Below are 6,000 nucleotides of genomic sequence, written 5' to 3'. Positions count from 1 at the left end.
CATGAAGCTAGCCTAGAGCACTACCAGCAGCTAGGGATGTGACACCATGTTCCTGATGACCTGATCCATCCCCCCAAATCCCAATTTGACAATTTCAGTAGTATACTTTAGTTTTTATTTACTATGTACGTATTCAACTATCCATCCATGTATGTCTAGGGTTCCAATCATCCGATATATAAATTCTTAATTCTTTGTACCCTCTTTTCTTCATGATTTTAGGACATTATCCTGTCATGTTGCCAAAGAAGAAGCAATTGTTGGGTGCTGAAAAAAGGAGAAAAAAGAAAGAAAGTGATCTGAAACTTCAACCACTGATTGGTTCTTTGAATAAGTACTTTACATCGTTGACAGTGCAATTCTTTCATTGATTAGTCGCTTTGATCAGTTGAAGAAATTTGAAAAGGTGTTTGGTTTCTTATTCAATTCAAAAAAATACGAAGTCCTTGGATGATAGCAGTCTACGTGAATGTTGCACTACTTTTGCAAAAGCTTTTTCTGATGATAACTCATCTCATGTTGATCTTCATGATTTTGTCTCTGAGTTCAAAGTGTTGCAGGTAACTTTGCCAGATGGTTTGATGTCAGCGCTTGAGATTCTTCAGTTTGTTATGGTTGTAGATTGCTATCCAAATGTCTTTGTTGCCTATCAGATCTTCTTAAGAGTGCATGTGACTATAGCCTTAGCTGAAAGAAGTTTCTCTAAACTGAAACTACTGAAAAGTTATTTGAGGTCAACTATGTTGCAAGATAGGTTAAATGGCTTGGCTATGTGCTGCATTGAGAAGGATATCTTGGACAATATTGATCTTGATTGTGCCCTTATTGACTTTGCATCAAGAAACGTCCAAAGAAACTTTTTCTGAAGCACTGAAGAATTATTATTGTCGATGGAGTCAGTCGAATTTGGTTCTTATTTGAGGTAATCATGTCATGTTAGTTTCATTTTGCTATCCTTTTGGTATTATTGTCGTCGATGGAGCCGGTTCAAATTTAGTTATTATTGTTGTCGATGGAGTCAGTTAAATTATTGTAGTCAAATTTTAAACTAAAGATGTATGGTTGAAAGTTACATAGGGGCCCATGTCGCCGAGTTCGCCTAGGGCCTCCCAAAGCACAGGGCCGGCCCTGAGAAGATTAAAGTACGAAATGCATTGTTCAGTTATACAGAAAGATTTAATACGGTCAGGACAACGATCATGAGAACTTTGCTTCTAGAGGACTAAAGAAGGTTTACTATAAATCCTTATGATGGACTTCACATTGTCTAGCATTTGATCTTTTTATGTTTCTCCTTGCAGTATGCAGAAGATATTGAAAGCGGTTCTTCGGATGTTCAAACAAAGTACAAGGAATGTACGAAGATGACATAAATCGTTTTGCTGCTTTATGGAGCCAGGTAGCTATATTTGAACATATCACCAGCAACATGGGTAATCTATGCTGTGGTATATACTCAGTTTAAGTTTCAACCCTTTTATTTTATATAATTGTTGTAGTTGCCACTCATCTCCGTTCACTAAAAGCCCTGCTGGGTTGTTGATCTTCCTGTCCTCCTCTGCTCAAGTATCTCTGTTCTGAATCCAAATATGATGTTGTTTTAGGTAAATATTTTTCCTGACACGTACATAGTATGGATCCTTTGCTAATCAGTTAGTATCATGTTACCGGCCCTACTATATTGGAGGGATAAACTTCCTTTGGTATACCTATGAAAGATCATAAGGACGATGGTCGGGATATATGGGAAGTTACACAGCTCAAATTAGCACAAATACTGTAATTTTTGTGCAGTATCTGAATGCCCGACTCCATGTTAGTTGTGCCCAGTTTTCATTTGCTGAAATAAAAATTCAGAATATGCCTATTGTCCGAGGTTTGAACAAAAGAATTCATCATGTTGGAGATCCTAAACGATACAAATTTTCATTATTTTTTCATTTGTTACTGTAGCTTATAAATTTACAAAGTTATTTTGTTTATATATTGTCATTGCATATGGCTAAGAGATCCCGCAGCAACGCGCGGGGTATCACCTAGTTATTTTAATATACCTTGTCTAGACATGCATACCCAAACTCCGTTAAACTGACTTTATTTTTTGAACAAACCAGAGTGTGCCAGGCGCCATTTCATTTCTCTTAAAACAGTTTACACGAGTGATGGCATATCCCTGTGAAAATACTTCTGTCAAAGTCTGTATTAGAGGACAATGCCTATCAGAGTGAATGAGTGATCCTCATTGGAATATTTAAACCTAGAACTTCGTCATTGGAACATTTAAACCTAGAACCATAAGGAGTTGTATTGTTATAGAACCTAGCTAATTTTGCTGCTTCATGTTCTTTGCTGAGTGTGGAAAACCTTAATCTCCTTTGGGCCTGTAATCTCACAAAAGTCTGGAATGAATTCCCTGATTTGCCAATTCACAGGGTGTGATGGTGGAGATCTGGCCGCCGCTGCTGTGGCGAGTGTGCTGTTGTCTATGAATACTGCTGCCTCCTGTACCTTCATTTTATTTAGAATAATTGCTGCTAGCTTAAGGCCTTTCCCTTCTGCTTGTAGGGGTGAAGTGGCTTGTGTTGCAGTGGCTGAGATTGTTGCTTGTATCATGCCTTTGTTTTGCTGTACCTGCAAGTATATTACTTAATGTAGCATGTGGGTGATTAGAGCTTTGAATTTTTAAAATAACAGTGACTAAAGAATCATCATTGTGTATTAATAGATCAATAGGACACTTGAAAAAAAAGTGTGCAAATTGTCTTCTTCCATACCACATCTACTGCAAAGCTGACCTATATGCTTAAAGTATTTACCTGCTCTTTTACCTTATGGGAGTGCTTTCCTGAGTGGTCTCCATGCAAAGGTTTTAATTCTTGGAGCCATGTCTTCTGTCTTCCAAACCTGTTTCAAAAGCAATTTTATGCTGTTGGAGATGGCTCTAGTTTGTGGCTCCCCTTCCTGATGCATGACCTGTAAACAAAGTTTATATGCACTTTTCGAGGTAAATTTCCCTGTAGGAGTTAGTTTCCAGCATAAGAGATCATCATCATCTGTATGAATGATAGGTACATGTTTAATAATTTTTGTTGTTTCCATAATTATGAGGCAATGAGATGAGCATTCCAATGTTTCTGGTTAGGGAACCAAAGGTCTTTAACCAAAGCAGTGTAAGTAAAATTGCTATCTTGAATGACAAGATGATCATAGATTGTATCCCAAGAACTATATCATGGAGAGCTCTTGAGTCAATGAGTTTGGCGCCACATAGAACTATATCTTCAAAATATGTGGCGCCGCACCACTATGTGTAACATAAACTCCAATTACTTTGGTGTTTTTAAATGGTCCAAATTTCAAATAAGTTTTCTGATGGTGCTTACGTTTGTTCAAAATTCAGTTAGGATGACCTAGTTATTGGATATCCTAGGTTGCGCTGGGATGGCAATGGTGCTGCTTCCCTCGGCCACTGCACCGGCACCGCAAAGATGTCCACGTCCTCGACCATGCCACTGTGGCCGAGACGTATAGCACGGTGGTGCACGGTGGTCGTGCTCCTGCGTCCTCCAGCTTCGTGGCCGACGGTGGCGAGGAGGCGGTCGAAGGCGGCACTTGGAGAAGACGAAGGTCAACGTATCAGTGTCGGAGGAGGCTGCCGAGAGGCATCTAGCACACTAACGCCTCTTCCAATGCACAGGTGTTTAGATGAGGTGCTAAGTACATTAAAAAGTTTAGTAACTAAAGCCCCTAATACATAAGTGTTTAGTTTGTTGTAGCTAAGCTCACTTCATTTATTGATTTAACTACTAAACTCTTGCCTGCATTGATGTAGGATATGTACATCAATCCCTGCTCTAGTGAAACCCGTAGAACAATCATTCTACGGTATATGTATTAAAATAAAAGGTTTAATATGTACAGATAAATACAACCAAAGGAAAGAAAAGAAAAAACGTCTATCCAATCCCTGCTCCAGTGAAGCCCGGCATGATATAGCAGTCTTAGCTAAAAGGACCGATCAATTCAACTAGAAAGTTGAGCTTTAAATTTATTCTTAATTCTGTGCTTGAGAAGAAACAAATCATTTTTGAACAGTCTTCTCGAGGACTAAATCGAGTGTGGCTGCAATCTGAAGATCTTCCCATTTCACTGAATCCAAATGTCCCAACATCCCATGATTATGATTTTCATTGCAACGGGTGCTGGTAGAGCTTGAGCTAAAAGGGTGATCTCATCATAAACAGAAATTCCTGTGTTTCTATGCCCAAGGATGGATTCCCGGACGTGGATTTTTAGAACATCTGCACCCGGGCCATGCTATCCTAGCTATCCAATATTGCTTTAAGATCTGTGCAACACAACTAACTTTCTATCTGAAATTTTCTCTTTTTTGTTTCTCTCGCATAAAACATGTTTTGAAGTTCAAACCTTTGCAGCGTGGCAAAGCTTTCTATCTAGAATCTAAGATAAATCTTTCAGATTTTTAAATCTAAAAAAACATTTTTTGTATATTTATTTTTGACCAAAAAATCTGAAAGATTTATCCTAGATTCTAGATAGAAAGCTTTGCCACGCTGCAAAGGTTTGAACTTCAAAACATGTTTTATGTGAGAGAAACAAAAAAGAAAAATGTGTTTGCAAAGCGAAGTCACACGGATTCAAATCCTCCTGCTTCGGTGTCGTCTGCTCCTCCCTGACCAATACTGCCGTACCTTTGACTGTCGGAAGTATCTGAGGTTTCTGCGCCGTGTAATGAATGATGGCTCTTGCACCAGTTATTAGCAATTAAACATAGACAATCTGTGAACTGCTGATGGACGTGGATATAAACAGATGGATCGAACATCTCACGTAGTATCAAAAGTATCCGTCGCCGTGAGGAGATTGGTGTGCACGCAGAGCACGAGCGCGCACAGGCAGTTCACGCGATTGCGCATGTCCCGGAGCCGCGTCTCCATGCTCCTGCCGGTCCGGACGCGGCGCCAGAGCGTGCTCCCGCTGTACGAGGCCACGAGGCCCGCCGCGCGCTCCCGCTGTACGAGGCCGGCCGCGTGCTCCCGCTCCAGCAGCGCGTGGAGCCTGCCCGCTGCCCGCTGTCGCCATGTCCAGCGCGCGCTCCCATTTTTGAGCGTGCTCCCGCTGTCGCGCGCCATGTCCAGCAGCGCGTGGAGCCTGCCTGCGCACTCCTCGAGCTTGGCGCATTCAGCCTCGCACTGCCAGGGCGATGAGCATCATGGCGTACCGTGGCAAGGTACACCAGGACGGCCCACACCACCATTTTCTACACTCCACGCACTAGTGCAGTACTGAACGTCTGAACCTGAAGCTGAAGCTGCAGCTGATGGAGAGTAAGCTGCTAGGAGCGGGGTTTATGCGGGTTTCCATGTGGCAATCAACTATGGAATTGGACCCCGATTATCTGGTAGTGAAACACGAGGGGTTGAAGAAAGGTGTATCTTTCCGTCGGCGGTGTCGTAGAGGGGCTCTGGGAGGTGTTCCATTCCAAGGAACTCGCGCGACCGGGAGGATCAGAGGCAAGACAAGAGCCTGCCTTTCTAGTCCGAAAATATATATTAAAACTCCTGCACCCCGGCCCGCTTATCTGGTACGTCCATATACATGGGGATATGGGCCAGCTGTTTCCGTAAGATTCACACGCCACCGGTTATATCGCGTGCGTTAGGTGTGACCCTGGACGTGATCCACCTACCTACATAGTACATAGCATAGGGCACTGTACACCGAGATAAAGACAGCCGCTATCGGACACTACAGGAGGCGGCCCGTGACTCTGCGTTTCATCTGCGTCGTGGCGTCTACTACAACCTACGACTGGACCATTGCCGGAGCCAGTTCTTTTGGGTAATTCTTCCAAAATTGACTTCCTTCCCAGCTTCTCCCAGAATTGCCACTCCATCTTTTTTTGCAATTCCTAGCTAATTAGACCTTAACTAGTTAGGAATTGTAAAAAAAGATGGAGTGGCAATTCTGGGAGAAGCT

The sequence above is a fragment of the Triticum aestivum genome, chromosome 3A (genome assembly GCF_018294505.1).
Source record: "Triticum aestivum cultivar Chinese Spring chromosome 3A, IWGSC CS RefSeq v2.1, whole genome shotgun sequence".
Lineage (NCBI taxonomy): Eukaryota > Viridiplantae > Streptophyta > Magnoliopsida > Poales > Poaceae > Triticum > Triticum aestivum.
This window is presented reverse-complemented; position numbering follows the sequence as displayed.